At 34.1% G+C, this 18,424-nt stretch overlaps 1 protein-coding gene across 8 annotated transcripts in view; it reads left to right on the forward strand.

Moving 5' to 3' along the window:
- Positions 1–18,424, forward strand: part of LOC111512666 (Protein phosphatase Slingshot) — a 389,035-nt gene that overhangs the window by 270,297 nt on the left and 100,314 nt on the right. Inside the window, exon 1 of one of the 8 annotated variants that reach the window (XM_074175282.1) lies at positions 13,564–13,735. The exons of the other annotated variants lie outside the window; for them this stretch is intronic. The gene's annotated coding sequence lies outside the window, so the exon portion shown is untranslated. Of the gene's footprint in view, positions 1–13,563; positions 13,736–18,424 lie in introns of those variants that run through there. 8 annotated transcript variants of the gene reach the window in all.

An 18,424-nucleotide genomic window follows, 5' to 3' on the forward strand; every position in this document is an offset into this window, starting at 1 on the left:
AAATCTATAGTTAATTATATAGTTTCTTCTCTCTGAACTGATGATTTATTCTGTAAGCTTTCTTATAACAATGACTATGTAATGTATTATTTTGTATTGTTGATTCAACCAGGAATTTGTAATAATGAAGTAAGATGATCTCTATATAATCTTATCAGATTTGTTCCGAAATCGACGTGGTGGATGTTATATTTTCCTCCTACTAGGAGTTACTATTTCTTTCTATCTCCATTTATTTTTCATTTAACAACTCTTTTGTTTTCATATCCAGTGGCAAAGTGATCAACATCACTACATTTGTTTGAAAGTGATTGACAATGTTTCATGGTGAATTTCATTTGTTGCGACTTTCATTGTCTTAATTGATATAAAATTATTTGAAATCCCTGAAAGAATCAATAAAATTGAAATGAATAGCTGAAAACAACAATTATATTACGCAATTGAAAATTGAACAATTCAAAAAGAAATAAAAATTGAAAGATTTCAAGCCAAGTTACTTCATGATGTTTCGATTGTTAGTATTATATTATATTATATTATATTATATTATATTATATTATATTATATTATATTATATTATATTATATATATATATATATATATATATATATATATATATATATATATATATATATCAGGTGAAGACGAATAATCGAAATGTCGGGAAGTAAGTAACTTGGCTTGAACTCTTTTAATTTTTATTTATTTTTGTATTGTTCAATTTTCAATTGTTGTTTGTATTTTATTTTATTGTAATTTCATTTCGAAGTTTTTTTTGATTAATATAAGTGTTATTTTCAGCTATTCTTTTCAATTTCATTGATTCTTTCAGGGATTTCAAATCATTTTATATCCTATTAGACAATGAAAGTCCGAACTAATGAAATTCAACATCACTACATATTATAAATTGAAACACTCGCCGTATCTGTCTCTGCCTGTGTCTCTCTGAACGTAATAAACTCAAAAACTACTAAACACATTTTCATACGGTTTCCACAAACAGATACTTGAAAATGGTCTAAACCGATACCGGTCGTAACAAATAATAAATTCAGTAGACATAGACAAAAGTTATATTCTTTATTCTATTTTACTTTTTATTGCCTGATGAAGACTTTAACGATGAGAGGACGACGCAATGTTTCCGACCTCCTCAATATTTTAGAATAGAATATTCCCGAATACTTTCGAATGCTCCAGACTGTTCTAAAAAATATGTAATTTTGTTGATGATGAATGTGCATTCTATAATCACCCCAACTGTATTTGTGGAGGTTTACTGGTTCACTGTTTCAGCAAAATTTTGATCAAATATCCAAAATTGTTTCTTTTAGCAAATCATTCAATTAATAGTCCAGGATATGACTACAATACATAATTTTAGCAAAATTAAGTAATATTTCAGTAAAAATTATGATCGCTGTCGTACTTTCGTACTTAGAATGTGACACTAATGACGTGTTTGTATGTCGATCATTCGTATCATGATATCGTTCATTAATAAGGATGACCTAATATTAAAATGATGAAATTCGTGAGCATATGATCATGGCGATAGATTGAAAATAGACTTTGTGATATGTGTAGAAAGGCCCTCCTTTCAAGTTTACACGTACACATACATTACTAACTACATGTGCCGTAGCTTTGCTAAAGTGACGTAGATCTGACGACCCTGGAATCTTGGATTATAATAAAAAATATAAAACATTTTTTAATAACCTCTCAGCTATGAAAATATTCTGGTAAAACGAAAGTGTTTTTGTAATCTGGATAAACTTTCACAAAAAGTGTACCTGAAACTCAATGGAAACTTTGCGATAGACGACCACCCCGTATAAGTAATTCTCTCACCATAAATGCATATAGGAACACGGTCTCATTTCCTAAGTCATCGAACTACCCACCAGGCTACCTTTCATTTGCATGTTCGCGCAGAGAGTTAATGATGGAGGAAGTCACTTCTGAACGCGATAAAAACTAACAGCGAACTAATAGCGGACGCATAAATGGAAATGTTGCCTGATGTTCACACACCACTTTCAATAGCTAGATTCGCGGTCGGAGCGTTCGTAAAAAAATAAACGCATAAATATTAACAGTTACTTTTGCAGGTGAACGACCATTATCGACAAAAAGGTAAATGCGGTATGCAACACAACGCTGATGCATTTCTTTTCATTAACACCTCAGCGAAATGCATGTGTATCATATTTTTTTGACTGGTAACCTCATCGATACCGGCCTTATTATTCATTGGTAGATGGTTAAAATTAACGGACACCGAAAAAATTGATCAAAGAGTTATCATTTTCCACGACCACACATGATAATACATTTTTATTTGATAGTATATTCATGAATGCAGGTTTACTAATAGACCAAAAATATCCTCAGGATCTAGTGTAGGTGTTAACAGAGATATTAACCTGCCTATGGTGCAATGTGACCATATTTCTAGCGTCATTGGTTTATGAGTAGAAAGACTCACACATAAATCGATAAAAATATTCTCGGATAGCCAAGCGGCTTTGGAAACACTTGGCTCTCACCAAGCAACGTTCAAGTTGGTATATAACTGACAAAAAAACTTTCCTTAATAGCAATACCGAACTCTGTCTCTGGTCTGGATTCCTGTCCACACTGGATAGGAAAGTAATGAAGCTGCTGGCTGTCTTGCAAGGGAGGGCTCTGCAAGTGGTTTCAACGCAACAAAACTTGTCATTCGCATTGTTTTAGAAACACTGGATACCTGGACTGAAAGAAGAGTTTCAGACCTCTGTCAAAATATAACAAGATCGGACCATTCCATGCCAGTTGTATATTCTGCGAAGAATAGCACCAAACAATAGTCATATCAAAGCAGGGATAACCTGTTGTCTACTTATACCATACGTAAAGTCTCTTGAATTATCATACGAAGAAAGTGTGACTAAACAGAAGATCTGGTATGCCACCTCGGTTTGGAAGATGATGAATCAGCGGAGACATACTTCCTCGCCACGAACCGAATCAGGATCTTAACGTTTGTCATCGTTTCACTCTTGTCATCTGACCTGAAAAATCGTCTACCAAACAAACTAACCCGCTTTGTTTAGAAGCCAGACTTATTTGGTGGGTTGGAATTTCTGTGAGCCACATTAAACTCTCGCGAATGACAGTAGAGTGTCGAACCGGTATTCTTACTTGGAACCTAAACCTAGTTAATCCACTAGGAACATGTTAATTCCCTCCTGTGAAAAAAAGTCGTAAGCGTTAAGTTAGGTCAGGTTTGAAGTGAGTGACTCTATTAGACCCTCCTCTGCATCCGCGAGGTTGCAGGGTCTAGTCCTGGTGGGTTTATTGTAGTTCTAGAGTCAAAGGTAGCGTTTACAAAGATTGCATGTCTCTTATACAATATTCCACAGATTGACATTCATTTATGAACAAATATGATGATTTGTCTCGAAACTAAAATTTCCATTTTACAAAACGAATGAATGAATATTTAACTCAGTCCATCCGAATAGTACAAACCAAAATCAACTAGATTCCAGAACGTAATCTGGATGGTTCGAGACTTACTTAGCTTTATATCTTTTCCACTAAGATCAAGACACTTGGGGAATCGAATCAATACACATGCGTCATCAATTTCTAATACGATAAAGACATATACTTTTATGTAGCATCATTTTTTCTACAAGTGAAAATCAAACGTGGTACATTGAAGAGAGTATATACCTACAACCATGGTTCGAAGTACAAGTTCGGCAGTTGATTTCTTATTGCTATCGTTTGAAAGGCTTGGCAGTTCAATGTTGTTTACCGTAAAGTTTCTATTATTTAAAATATTTTACACACATATACAGGCTGATTCACGGTGGATGGCACATTAGACGTTTCTGGTGAACCAGACAACGGATCACTTTGAAAATTTAATGGAGGGCATATTCGGACATTCTCTAGCCAACTAAAATATTTTCGACAATGCGGTGTTGCCGCTTCTATTAGAAAGCAGTAGCAACTCTGATTTTTCAAGTGGAACACTCTGTATATAATATTATTTTTGGAATCTCCAACAATTGCCCGACAACTTTTCTTGATATTTCCCTATACCTATCTGTTACCGTTTTCGAAATAAAAATTAATTTCAATTTTTTTCTTCGAAAATCATGATTTCTAAAAATGCCGATATCTTTTAGTTAAGAAGTACTATGATATCGAAATTTGGTTTGGAGTTAGGTGATACTTGGACACTTCCCACACGTCAGCCTAATCTCCGTTACTTCAATACAGGGTGGTAAAAAATACAGTTTTTTCGTTTGCTTGAAAAAGTTGCTGAAATTTGATTATTTCAAATGGAACACCCTGTATATTATTGAAAATTCGGAAAGCTGCTGAAATTTGCTTTCTTTCTATGTATATCATACCTATACCTAACTAGTCAAGTTTCGGACTTATGAACATTTATTAGTGAAAATGTCCCTTCAGAATGGTATTTCCATTCGGTATTTGGTAAGCAGGCCATGATTACTATTTGACAGTAGCGTTGTGATATTCTCCTAATAATATCGACATTTTCGTCACTTCAGAAGTTGCAAATACCTTCAAAACGATGGAACAAAACTATTCAAAGGAAGTTCTTATGAAATTGTTTATTATTTTTGAACAGTGTGACAAAATTATCAGCAGAACATGTAGAAAGTTCAATGAAATGTATCCGAATCTACCGCCAATGAACCTCAAGAAATTTATACGAATTCAGAACAATTTCAATGCATTTGGATCAACTTTAAAAGCACCAAGAAACTTGCCTCGACCCGTAACTTTCGAAGACAACCAGTCTTCGATAAGAAGTGCTGAAGAAGATTTGGGTATAAAATATTCATCGGTTCAAGGACTCTTGCGAAGACATAAAATGCATGATTATAAATTCACCAAAATTCAAGCAATGAAGCCTCAAGATCCTCAACAGAGAGTAGAATTTTGTGAAATGTTGTTGACACGCATTCAAGAAGATCCACTTTTTTTAAATAAAATTATTTGGACTGATGAATCGAAATTTTCGAGAGAAGGGATTTTCAATAGAAAAAATCGTCGTTATTGGTCCAGTGAAAATCCTCACGTCACAAAAGAAGCCGGATTTCAAGAAAAATTTAGTTTTAATGTCTTCTGCATGTTGATGGACAACAAATTGAGGTACGTGATATACGAGGAGTCATTAACATCCAGAAGCTACCTGAATATTTTGGAGAATACTGTAGACAGTTTCGTGGATAATCTGCCACTCGAAGATTATCGAAACTGTTGGTACCAACTAGACGGAACTCCTGCACATTGCACAAGAGAAGTGAGCGCAGAACTGGATAGACTATTTGACGATCGGTGGATGAGGCGCTTGGGACCATGGAATTGGCCAGCGAGATCACCCGATCTCCATTAGATTTTTATTTGTGGGGAATGTTTAAAGAAAAAGTTCACAAAATACCCGTGCGTTCGAGAGATGAATTGTTAGAAAGGATTGCCCAAACATTTGAAGATTTGGATCCCAATGAAATCAGATCTGCCACCACGAAAGCAGTCAACACCCGCATTTTAAAGTGCTTGGAAGTGAACGGCCAGCGATTCGAACATATTTTGAAATATTCCACATGATTGTTTTACTTTTTTATAATTATTCATATCAATATTTCCAATTTCAAGTTTCTTGGTGCTTTTTTGAAGTTTATCCAAACATATTGAAATTGTTCTGAATTCGTATAAATTTCTTGAGGTTCATTGGCGGTAGATTCGGATACATTTCATTGAACTTTCTACATGTTCTGCTGATAATTTTGTCACATGTCCAAAAATAATAAACAAATTCATAAGAACTTCGTTTGAATAGTTCTGTTCCATCGTTTTGAAGGTATTTGCAACTTTTGAAGTGACGAAAATGTCGATATTATTAGGAGAATGACACAACGCTACTGTCAAATAGTAATCCTGGCCTGCTTACCAAATACCGAATGGAAATACCATTCTGAATGGACATTTTCACAAATAAATGTTCATAAGTCCGAAACTTGACTAGTTAGGTATAGGTATGATATACATAGAAAGAAAGCAAATTTCAGCAGCTTTCCGAATTTTCAATAATATACAGGGTGTTCAGTTTAAAATAATCAAATTTCAGCAACTTTTTCAAGCAAACGAAAAAACTGTATTTTTTTACCACCCTGTATTGAAGTAACGGAGATTAGGCTGACGTGTGGGAAGTGTCCAAGTATCACCTAACTCCAAACCAAATTTCGATATCATAGTACTTCTTAACTAAAAGATATCGGCATTTTTAGAAGTCATGATTTTCGAAGAAAAAAATTGAAATTAATTTTTATTTCGAAAACGGTAACAGATAGGTATAGGGAAATATCAATAAAAGTTGTCGGGCAATTGTTGGAGATTCCAAAAATAATATATACAGAGTGTTCCATTTGAAAAATCAAAGTTGCTACTGCTTTCTAATAGAAACGGCAACACCGCATTGTCGAAAATATTTTAGTTGGCTAGAGAATGTCCGAATATGCCCTCCATTAAATTTTCAAAGTGATCCGTTGTCTGGTTCACCAGAAACGTCTAATGTGCCATCCACCGTGAATCAGCCTGTATATGATTCCACAACTAATTTCAAATTAACCCAAATTCTTAACACTTTTCTTCTAAAATTCTTAAATAAAAGCTATACTTCTTTGAATGGTTAGGTTGTTCGAAGCATTTTTCATGGCTTAGCCTTCTTATTTCGGATATACACATTGATCAAGTGTTTGTAAAGATCCATTGACCGTACTCGTAACTTGGATTGTCTTCAGAATAGAATAGAATATGATATTATTTCCTGGAGACAGTACAGGCTGTATGGAAGAAGTCGAACAAAGGGTCAATACAAAATGCATTACCATCAAAAACGAATGACAAACACCTCATAAAAACATAAAAACAGTTATAAATAACAGATAATTGAAAGCATATAAGTGCCTGAAAAAGAAATCTCTCAGAAGTGATGTTCAAAAAACTGTTCGTTTGTAACTGAAAATTGAACTGCTATTTTTTATGTTTTCTGGAATCGAATTGAAAATTTTTGGAGCCCTGAAGTTTGGGGCATTTTGAGTTATTCTGAGTTTTGTTAAAGATATAATAATAGTTGTTTATGTATCAAGAGCGTAACATAGGCTTTTATGGACAGCAGCGTGCGTAGGTCCATAAAAGCAAATTACACCCGAAATATATACAATATTATATGCACGACCGGTATATTTGATGTCATGTAGATATCTCTTCATATCTGGAACACGATAGAAATACATCAAGGCTGCCATGAGGCTGTATATTCATATCATATCGAAATCAGAATAAATCAAGAAGTTATGGAATGAATGTTACCATGGCAACTCAGTCAATTTTTCGAAATGAGATTATGGCTAGTAGCCATATTTGCTGTCAGTTTTGTGGTCACAGATAATTTATTAGTGATTTTGAAATGGATTCAAGCGACAAAGAAAGTGCGAATTGTATTCCACCACAGATAAGTAAAGTAGCTGAGGATGCGAAATTGAGTTTATTGCCAAGTAAATCCAAGTAAATATACGACAACTTGTATGAAGCATTCGTGAGGTGGTGCAACGGAAAAATGTAAAAAATAAGAACTACACAGAGAGTGTACTTCGCGCATATTTTCTGAAAAAATGTAAATATCGTAAGCCATCTTCCATTTGATCATATTATTCCATGCTGAAAGCTACTTTAAATGTACATGATAATAGATATATCAGTAGATACGCAAGATTGATAGCTTTTTATGAGTTATCTATAAGTAGGTACAATAGATATATTGATAGTATGATGATGGTGGTTGATGGATTCGCGACTCGTAATTTGCACTCCTTGTATAATTCAGATATGTTTCAATAATTTTGTATTCATTAAAGCCAGCGGAATATAGATTTCTATCAATATGAGATTGAAATTCACTTGAGCGCCTGCTTAACGATTTTATCGACCGCCGAGCGATAAAGTAGTTTGAGGCCGCTATAGTGCTACTTTAGCCCGGCCGTGCATAAAGTTAATTTTGTATTTAATCAGTTCGGACTTCCATTGTCTAATATAATATATTAATTTTTGATGATGCCTAGTTCCTTTTCGAGAATGACCTCCAACGGAATGGTTACTCCAGAGTGATGGTAGAACAGGCTTGTACTTCCCTACATCGAAAAGGATAAGAAGGATTGGGTCTAAGTATAACATCAGGACCTGCTTCAGATCTGGGAACACTATCTGTAGAAGCCTCACAAAAACCAGGCCACCAAACGCGGAATGCGATTCCAAGAATTGCATTTACCGGATACCCTGCGAGTGCGTAGAATCATACATCGGTGAAACTAAGAGGCCAACATCAACATAACATCAAGTGGGCTTAAGCTGAAATCATCCACAAAGAGGAAGACTGGTTTAGGAGAAAATTCAAGGAAGCCGCGTATATGTTGTCCAACAACGCATTTAGTGAAGCTAGCGTAGAGATACGTAACATATGGAAACCTTTAATCAAGCGAAAAACGACCAACTCCCGCCAAATAGTCATCTCCCGCTAAAAACCAATAAAGCGGGGAGCGGGAAGAGGGGATAAGTGAAAGTACTCGAATGACCTATAAATAGTCAGATCTCGGAGGAATAAGTCCAGTTATCACCCGAAGACGATTGTGGATACTAACAATCGAAACTTCATGACGTAACTTGCTTTGGAATCTTTTAATTTTTGTTAATAATATTTTTTAATTTTATAATTTTCAGCTTTTATTAAAATTTCAATTTTTTTTTTGTTGTTGCTTGTATGTTATTTCTTTATAATTTCAGTTTTTTGTTTAATAATATTGTTATTTTCGGTTAATCTTTTTAATTTTTTTTAGGGATTTCAAATCAATTTATATTATATTAGACAATGGAAGTCCGAACTGATGAAATACACCACGAAACATTGTCAACCACCTTCAAACAAAGTTAATTTTGTATCTAGTGTTATACTCATGCTTTGAATCAATCTGGAAGAATGCATCTTTTTCTTTGTAAGTACATAAATAATTCAGTGTTCTTAATTTCTATTAGAGCACTATAATTGTTTAAAAAACAAGGTATAATTGAGCAGACATTATAAAATCCTTACTCTATCTTTTACTTCTCTATCTATATGATTCATTCAACCAATCACATTGAAATACAAAAACTACAAGAAAAGATTCAAAGGAAAGGTGAGCTGAAGGTGTAAATACTGATTTTCGTAATATACGATTACTTAGCACGTTCAGATATTTTTGTAATCTTGGCAGTGTGATACTAATTGCTAAAGTCAACGTAGTGTCGTGTAAAATGATTATGTGGTCTGACTGAAGCAAGAAAATGGTTTCGTAGAAATCGACAGTGTCGACAAAACTAACGTAAACAGAGCGTTTGCGAAATGTACAGTAACGAATATTATTCGTGATTTCGGTGTTTCTTATTTGGGTTTTTCACTCGATATAAACAAAGTAAAATTTGCTGGTTGGCGTGTAATTAATATTAAGATCGACGTAATTTGTCACCTCATTTAGGACAAACTGTGATGCAAAATCAATTTTGGATAAATTTTCCGAGGCCTCTCAGTTTTTAGTCTATTAGTTGAAACAGCTTATCTAAGGTCTGATATCTTCTTGAAGATGTTTTAATCTCAATACATTTACCCCCTCCAAGCAAACGGCAAATAAAAGATGATGTAGTGAGAAATATAACTTTCAGGATGTTGAAATGTCTCCAGTTAGAAATTGCATTTATGGCTTATTGTATCTACAAGAGGAATGCTTAGTGTTGTAGATATTGAAGGTTTTTATTTTTAGGTAATTCTATTATCACTATCTAGGAAATGGTAGGACTTATAAGGTTGGTTAGATCATGATAGAAACACTTGTTGTTACCAGTTTTTAGATTTTATAAAAATGTATCTAAGAGATGAAACTCTAATAAAAACTTATTTCATGTTATTAATGGAAAATATATTATGCAGTCCACTGAAAAATGAAAATTTTAGATTTGATGATTTGATGTTTATTCATACCATTGGTAAGAGTACTGATTTGAAAAAATAGTGGTATGAGATTTATTGTGAAATAGCCGGTTTTGTGGATTCAAATTTACTTTTATTCATGGAAAAACATGACAATCAACTTTTTTTCATGAGTTTTCAAGCTTTTGAAAATTATTTTATTTCAAACCTAAGAATTTTTGCGGATGCCGAATCCAATTTTCATTCATGTCGAATACTAATATACTTTTCGTGAATCATTGACATATTCACCTCCGAGAATTAATAAGTTTTGCTTTGTTCAATTTGGAGGAATTTCTCATATACCATAATCGCATTTCAAACAAGAAAGATATGGTGGTGAGATCATGAAAAGCAGGTCACACTGTACATAATAAATAAATATGTCGAAAAATACTGATTTTAAGCGACGTTTTCTCATGCGCCAGTAAATTGCAAGCGACCTTATTTCTTCGGCATTCTTGTTTCACCGGCGAACTTTTGATAGACACCCAATTGTGCGCGATATTTTTTAGCGTGACCATTTGTTGGTGACATCTTTTCGTAGATCCATTAAAATTTACATATACAAATATACAAAACTGTTATTAGAGGTAGAATTGAAAGTAAATGCGGAAATGGCAAGTATTCATTTAACGCCTGCTTGAATCGATGAATCCAAATAGCTAGAAGCAGTGCAAATATTCTTACTGTTTTTGGTTGTATACTTTCACAATCTGAGAATTAGCTTGTATGAGCCTGAGGGTGGGGAACGAATAGTTCCAATAAATTCGGCACTTCTCGTTCCCCACAACGGATTCAATATCCCCCGGAGCGTAGGGCAACACCGGTGTCTCGTCAATACCGTAAGAGTGCCGTAGATGGTAATTTAGCACTCTTAGGGCCGCGTTATGTCGATGGATATAGGCCGAGACCGCATATGCTGGACATGCTGATAGCAAGTGCATTAGGGTCTCGGGCGCCTCGCGGCAGGCCCTGCACCTTGTGTCAGGAACCTCTATACCAATCACGCGACTGCGGTAGACTGAGATGTTGTTAATTATTATTATTATTATATTAATTATTATAATTATTATTATTATAATGTAAAAGTTTGAAAATGTCCTTATAGGTTAGGTTAGGTTAGGTCCATAGTAAGTGGGTATTTTTGACCCTCCACCACAACCCGCAAAGGTTTATTGTGGCTCACACCTATTCACACTCGACCAAATAAACCCAGTGAGCCAATACTGGCAGATTTTGACAGAAGTCCATAAATCTTCTTGCCATCCAGGTGTTCAATATTTGTTTGGCAAAGCCTAAAGCGATGCCAACGACAGGTTCTGGTCCGTGGAAGCTGCTTGCAGCACCCTCCTTTGTAAGGGAGTCAGCAACCTCATTGCCTTCCAGGCAATATGGTAGTAATCCAAACCAGAGACAATCTGTTAAGTCTTCCTATCGAGGAGAGTCGTTTTTGGAAATTTGGTACCAATTAAGACGTTGCTCAGTAGGAGCCAAGACTCCTTATAGGACGAAACTGCAGTAACTTCAGTTACAAATAGAAGCGGTAAAAAAACAGAAATTTTAATTTCTCATTTTTCAACATTGAAAATATGTTACAGTTACATTTATAGTCGTATTTCAATGTCTGACCTCACAGTTGGTCCAATCTACGATTTATGATGAATAAGGGAAATACAAAATTATTTATTATCTAGTTGTTTCTTAAACTGTTTTGTATTCAGCCTTGTGTTGACGGTGACTAGGGTTTGTCTGGTTGGTGCTTTATGAGAAATTCGATGACGCTGCTCAGTCATTGCCTCGCCAAACCGGAGATAACTTACAGGACCGGCTTCACAAATTGTTACAGTGTTTAACTGACTGGAAAGCTGATTTGGGATTTTAATAATGAATTACTTTTTGGTAACTGTTCATGTGTTCGTATGAGCGAACGCAATAATGAATAGATGTCTATTTGCTTTAAATATATGTAATGGAACGGTGAGCTGTAATTTTTCGGAAACGGTTGTGTCATATTATTCTAAGCTCGAAATACACATACGTATATGTTTCTTCTCTCTCGAAAAAAATGAAGTAATATAATGGAAACAATTACAGTTTTCAAAGTGATTCGTATTTTGTTGAATATTGTATAATTATTATTAAGGATAGATTTGGATGCATTATTCTTCTTTGACAGCCTGTGCTTTCAACTATAACATCATGACTATAAAATGAAGTATTTTGCTCCACAGTATATTTGACAGATAACTTGTGATAATCAATTACCTTTTATGCATTTTAATATTGTTCAATTCGCAGAATTTTCAGTATGATGAAATTAGAGAGTATTAACTTAGTATGAATTGAAATCTAACCAAACTGTATCTTTTTTCCTATAATTTCTTAGTAATCTGGCAAAAAATCTAAATAAGTGTGACATCTAAAATTGCAACCTTAGGAGAATTATCATAAATCAAGTAATTCTGCACCTTCTTGTAACCATAATATATACTCGTACGAAAGTAAATGGGAACATAACAATGGCCTGCGTTAATAATTGCTATTTGATATGAAATAATGACACAAATCCCTTTTCACTCCAATTTGTTTGTAATATTATGATTTTAACATTTCCCAAAGAAAGAAAATTGATTGCATATGATTTTTGAAATTTTTCCTGAATCACATTCTCGGCAAAGTCTCAGATAACTTATTTATCTATTATTCACAGATAAATCTTCTCGATATCGCCAAATTGAAGATATCATTTCATTTTCTCGTGAGTGAAACAGTAATTTCAAATGCCATTTTTAAAATGAACATGTCGATCGATATACCCTAGTACCTAGATCAGTATTAAAAATATATCCTTTGAATATATTGTGAAAATAAATCAAGAGACTGTTCAATATTAACTTCTTATTCTTTCAATAAGGATTGTCAAATTAGTTTCAATTAGATAGATATTTACATTGAAAGAATACCAAGTGAATTATTTTAATTTTTCCTCGTTAATTGTACTTCGTATGATACGTGAATTCAGACCCTCTCATTCCTCAGGGCTGTGTATCGGGACATTCTTGCAATAAGCAATATATTCCTCCTGAAATGTTCTTCGGAAGTTTATGATAATTAAGGGAGAGTCATGGGTGACAATTATCATTCAAACTTCCAGTCAGATAGTAGTCGATTGGTTGTCGTTAATGGTTTCTCCTGATCAGTGAATATCATCTGATTTTTACTGAGAATAGAACATTTATAGGTTAGGTTCGTTAATACGTAGCCTTGCACAAGTTTTGACGCTTCAGGGTTGTTATTCGTATGGAGACAACACCTGATTAACTGAGAAAATTCTGTTTTCAAAATATTCAAAGTCCGGTCCTGTCTTCACCCACGTTTCTATCGCGTTTGTTGAGCTTCGCGGCATGCTTTTCATTATTTATACCGCAGTCTTTTCTTGCGTTTTGTTCGAGTATTTTGGCGTGCGTAACCATTCGTTTTTCTGCAAACGCAGACGGATATTGCGATGATTTTTCTCGAAAACAAGTTCCGACGGTAAAAAAAACTCGTACTAGTTTTCTCTCATTTGGTGATACGGTCAGTGTTCACGATTCCTAATTACTTCAGGGTGTCTCCCGAGTACGCTGTCAATGTCGGCAGGTATGTGTCACACTGAGTGCGATCTTTTACAATGTCCCTACATGGTTATATGTAAGTTTATTGATCGGTTATTGATGTCGTTGGTCTTATTAGGAAGTGAAAATGATAGGTGTGGATATTTTTATAAGCTAGTATAAGTATAAATGTGTTGAGAAAATAGCTTCATAGCGATTTTTTGTTTACTGAGGTTAGCAGAATTTGAAGTGAAATCCGTTGGTAGACCCAATTCCTCGATATCTGGAAATAGGAAAGTTACAATTATCTAGTGATGTTTCATAAGGTCCAGTGATTGAAGAAAAAACGTGATGGTGAAAATATAATTATGTTCCTGGTTGCAGGTTCGACTAAGCGCTGATACTTTTTTCAACATCAAACAGATGGTAAAAGGAATGGATGAATGATTCTACATTTGTCCAACTATTGTATAGGGAAACACATGTTGCAATTTTGTTAACCGCCCAGTGAAAATCTCATAATAAAATGTTACTTGAATTAATATTTCATGTATTTTGTGGAAATCAACAAAAACTTAATATGCCAGTTATCAATTTAGAAAGTGAAAATCAGTTTTTTTGGTAAACGTACCAAAGACAAAAACCGATAAAAATGAAAGTTTAACATAGTTGACCAAGAGTATACAGCTCACCGTCTGCATCGAACAGTGTCAACAACAAAGTCTTCTGGTAAAGCTGGGTCTATGCGCCATGCTGGAAGCTGTTAGAAGAATAAATAGAAAACAGTGTAAATTTAAAAAATGGGTTCGATTCTTTATTGTCTCACACGTATGTACCAATGTTCAATGTGAAGGTTCCTAAACTTTCTGGTCATATTTCAAAACGGATGCATTGATTTTCTATAGTTTAAATATTCGTATCTGACAGACAATACTGCTGGATCAAGCATTATCTTACAGATACTTGAATAGCAAACAGCCAATGACACATTCAACCGGATTTTTCCAGAATTGCCAGTTTAATGTGAATTCGATATATTGTGTTAAGTAGATAATCTAATTTCGTTGAGTTATCAATAAATTAACACTTCATTTTTTCTCAATCGAGCATACATAAGTAGTACACAATTATGTAGTTGGTAACTGAGCAATAAAAACCCAATAATGATGTATGTTATGGAATCAGCCGATACTCGATGAAAATCCATAACGTATCCAAGGAACACTTCATTGTGAGATTTTCACTACACAATTTACAAAATCGCAACACGTGTTTAGCTATACAATAGCTTCTTCAGGCGTATCTGTACTATTATATAGACACGCGAAACACGTGTAACGGTTTTATAAACTTTATAGTGAAAATATCACAAAGAAGTGTTTTTTGAATACAGGTATGATTTAGTATAACATACAAGTCATTTTTTGGACATTTTATCTGATCCTTTCTGATATCCTCGTAGATCGGATAAGTCACGAGTTCATTGAATTTTCACTGTAAACTACTTTTAACCTATCTACGCCAAATCTACGAACATTTGCGGTTATAGGTATGTTGATATTTGTTGTCTAGAAAAACGATAAATTACTTCAGCTTATTATTAATTTTGAAATCCAAATGTTTCAATCGAGCTATTTGTATTTTATGAAGTTTATATAATATTTGTCTTTAAGTACTAATGATTTTAACATACTACAACCAATAGGAAAGCTGATTCTCCGCATATTACCGACTTCTATCAGGGAAGTACAGTCGGACAAAGATTTTTTTCTTGAATAAATTCAGCAATTGTTGACAACTACACATTACACATATACCACTACGGAACGGGACCACCAATTCTTTCTTTTGTGCAGGTGGAAAATAATTTAAAGATAATGAGTGATATATAATTTCAAGTGATAGATACGTACATTCTCATTAGAAATAAATGAATTAAGAGAAAATGGAAGAACTAGCAACCGATTATTGATAGGTAATTGGATGCATAGTTACTAGACAGGATTATGAAACGTATAGTAGGTAGATAATCTACAAAACATCGCTTGCAATATTGATAATCACATACCACTATACAGTGCTTTTCAGATAAAAGTATCCACCTTTAATAACTTTTGTAATACTGGTATTTAGGAAAAATCCAAAAACACGTCAATTTATGTTGGAAGGGGCAAGCATTATGGCTTATTTAAACTTACTGGAAAAGCCACCCCCTCACCCCTAGCATCATCCCTTTTTTTTTAAATTACTTCTCATATTTTTTATGTAAAATTTGGATACTCCTCTTTGAGCTGATTTCAAAAATATATAATACTTGTAGGTTAAAGTGGTTAGTTTATGAGATAAACAATTTTTCTTTTAATAGCACACATTTTACTTATTTTTTACTTTCACCTTATTTGCCTGTACTAAAATGGGTTGTACAACAGTTCAAACTCTTTAATCTTTTTAACTGTGCTATTTATTATGAAGTTACAATAAGTGTTCAAAATGAGTACCATTCACTTCCATACAATGGTATAATCTATTTTGAAATGCCTCTCTGACATTGCTTAATACGGCTGGATTTAATTGTCGATATTCATTTTCTATCCTCTCTCGTAAATCATCCAGATATTCTGGATGATTTACATATATACAATTCATATAATATTTTCATAGATTTGTTGCCAAGAGATCAAAATATGATTTTTCGCCTACTCTCGATACATGGTTTTCATCAGGAAGTGTTTCGATTCTGGATAGATTACCATTTTCATCCCTTTAAACGTCATCCCCACATTCCTGTTCCGATGCGGTGTCGCTATCCCCATCATAGAAATCAATAATCAGATCATCCACGATGATGTCTTTCGTGGGTTCATTTGACATACAATTGTCCTTAAATTTCTTTGCTCGTTCACAATGAGATTTCCATTGCATTTCAGTCCAGCCTAAACTCAGTTGGATTCAAATCCGGGAGATGTGGCGGCAATTGTACGAAGTTGTGATCCCGATCTATATCGGGTCTTTCTAGCAACTATAAGTTGTATATGAGGCCATATAGTTGTCTATGAAGCCATATAACTGAGACTTCAACATGTTTTTTTCGAATGGACTATTCCTCTCTGATAAGCATGATTGCATTTCGGCTCTTTTGGTCGATTCAGTTGGCATTTTTTGATTTGTTTATTATGATATAGTGCAGTATCAATCACCAAAACGCTTCTTAACGGCAACTCAGGAATCAACTGTTTCGACAGCCATTCTTTATAATTGTCAATATTCTTATTTTCAGAAACAATAAACAAGTCACAGTTCACCACACAAAATAATTCTTCCACTTACTGTACTAACACGATGTTTACTACTCGAGTTCCTCAATGTTCTATTGCGTATCCTATATTCAGAGGCACAGATATATTTGCATGACAGACTTTATTAATCTCATTACTCTTGGCTGTATATGGAGTAAAAAAGTATATTTATATTTTTGGAATGAATCCTCTTTGGTCTGTATTTATCTTTACCCTAGTGAAAAGGCATAACCGTATAACAATAAGACAAACTTGAATTTAACGTTTGACAATATTTTTTATGTTAATGTTAGAGGTTCGGAGTTCTATTGTTTAAAATAATGTTAACAGATACGAAATATTTGAGAAGAAAAAGAATGAAATATTAATAATATTGAAATCAATAACTATACCATGACTGAAATATTCAGGTGATTTATTGAAAAAATGAAAATCAAATGAAAAAACTGATAAATAGGTTAAACAACATAGGTGAAATGCCAATAATATACAAACAATAAAAATGCAAATTAAAAAACCAATTGCTTGTATTAATCGAGGTATTCATAATCGTCTGGCTTATTTCTGATACTGGAAATCTGAACTTCTAACATACTGATCGGGATGGGTTTAATTGCCCTTTCTCGAACACGGGGGAGTTATAATCAACTTCGATATTAGTGGACTGGATTCCTTGTAGGTTGCTGGTTTTGAATAAATCGACGCTGAATCAGTTCGTTAACTAAATATATTTACAATCCTTAGCAGCTACCATCTCACAAAATCGTAGGACATACAAGTAACATTGGGCGTTGGCAAAATGCTTCTCATAAGATAGTCTGTGTTTAAATTACTTACAAAACGTTTCCTTCTTCAAGACACACTATGCACAATGTACCACTAATATATGCAAATTCACCTTCCTTTACTTATTAACTTGGAAAAAATACAAACGCCGAAATTATTCGAGCGTCGTGGATAAATTGAAAAATGAAGAGACTAAATCTCAGTAGGAGAAAGAAAAGTCAGTTAGGTTTCACTACCTCGGAGGACAATCTCGGAATGCGTTGTACCTCTCTCGGTTCTTTTTGGGAATTTTTAATCGCCACATGTCGACCGATAAGGGAAAGGGGCGATGTTTCTGGAATTCTGGGAATTCGTTGAAGGAAGGTTTACAGATGTAGGAGTTGGAAAGCAATAAATGAATTGACAGAGCGCGTTCAGGGATGGATTAAGCACAATTTAAGTTGGAACTGAATAACTAATAAAGGATCAGAAGAAGCTTGTTGGAAACTGTGTTTCCAACATATTCCCGCCCCGTTGAAATCTCAGATATTTCAACAAGTCAAAGTGAGGAAATGCCATTAAAACACAACCGCGAAATCAAACGAAAAAAAATGAACCTAATGACGCCAAGTAACTAACGCAGAGAACGCGTTACACTGGCTGAGTTGCACTAG

The sequence above is a fragment of the Leptinotarsa decemlineata genome, unplaced genomic scaffold (genome assembly GCF_025532065.1).
Source record: "Leptinotarsa decemlineata unplaced genomic scaffold, Ldec_3_MD MMD2_tig00001019_RagTag_RagTag, whole genome shotgun sequence".
Classification (NCBI taxonomy): domain Eukaryota; kingdom Metazoa; phylum Arthropoda; class Insecta; order Coleoptera; family Chrysomelidae; genus Leptinotarsa; species Leptinotarsa decemlineata.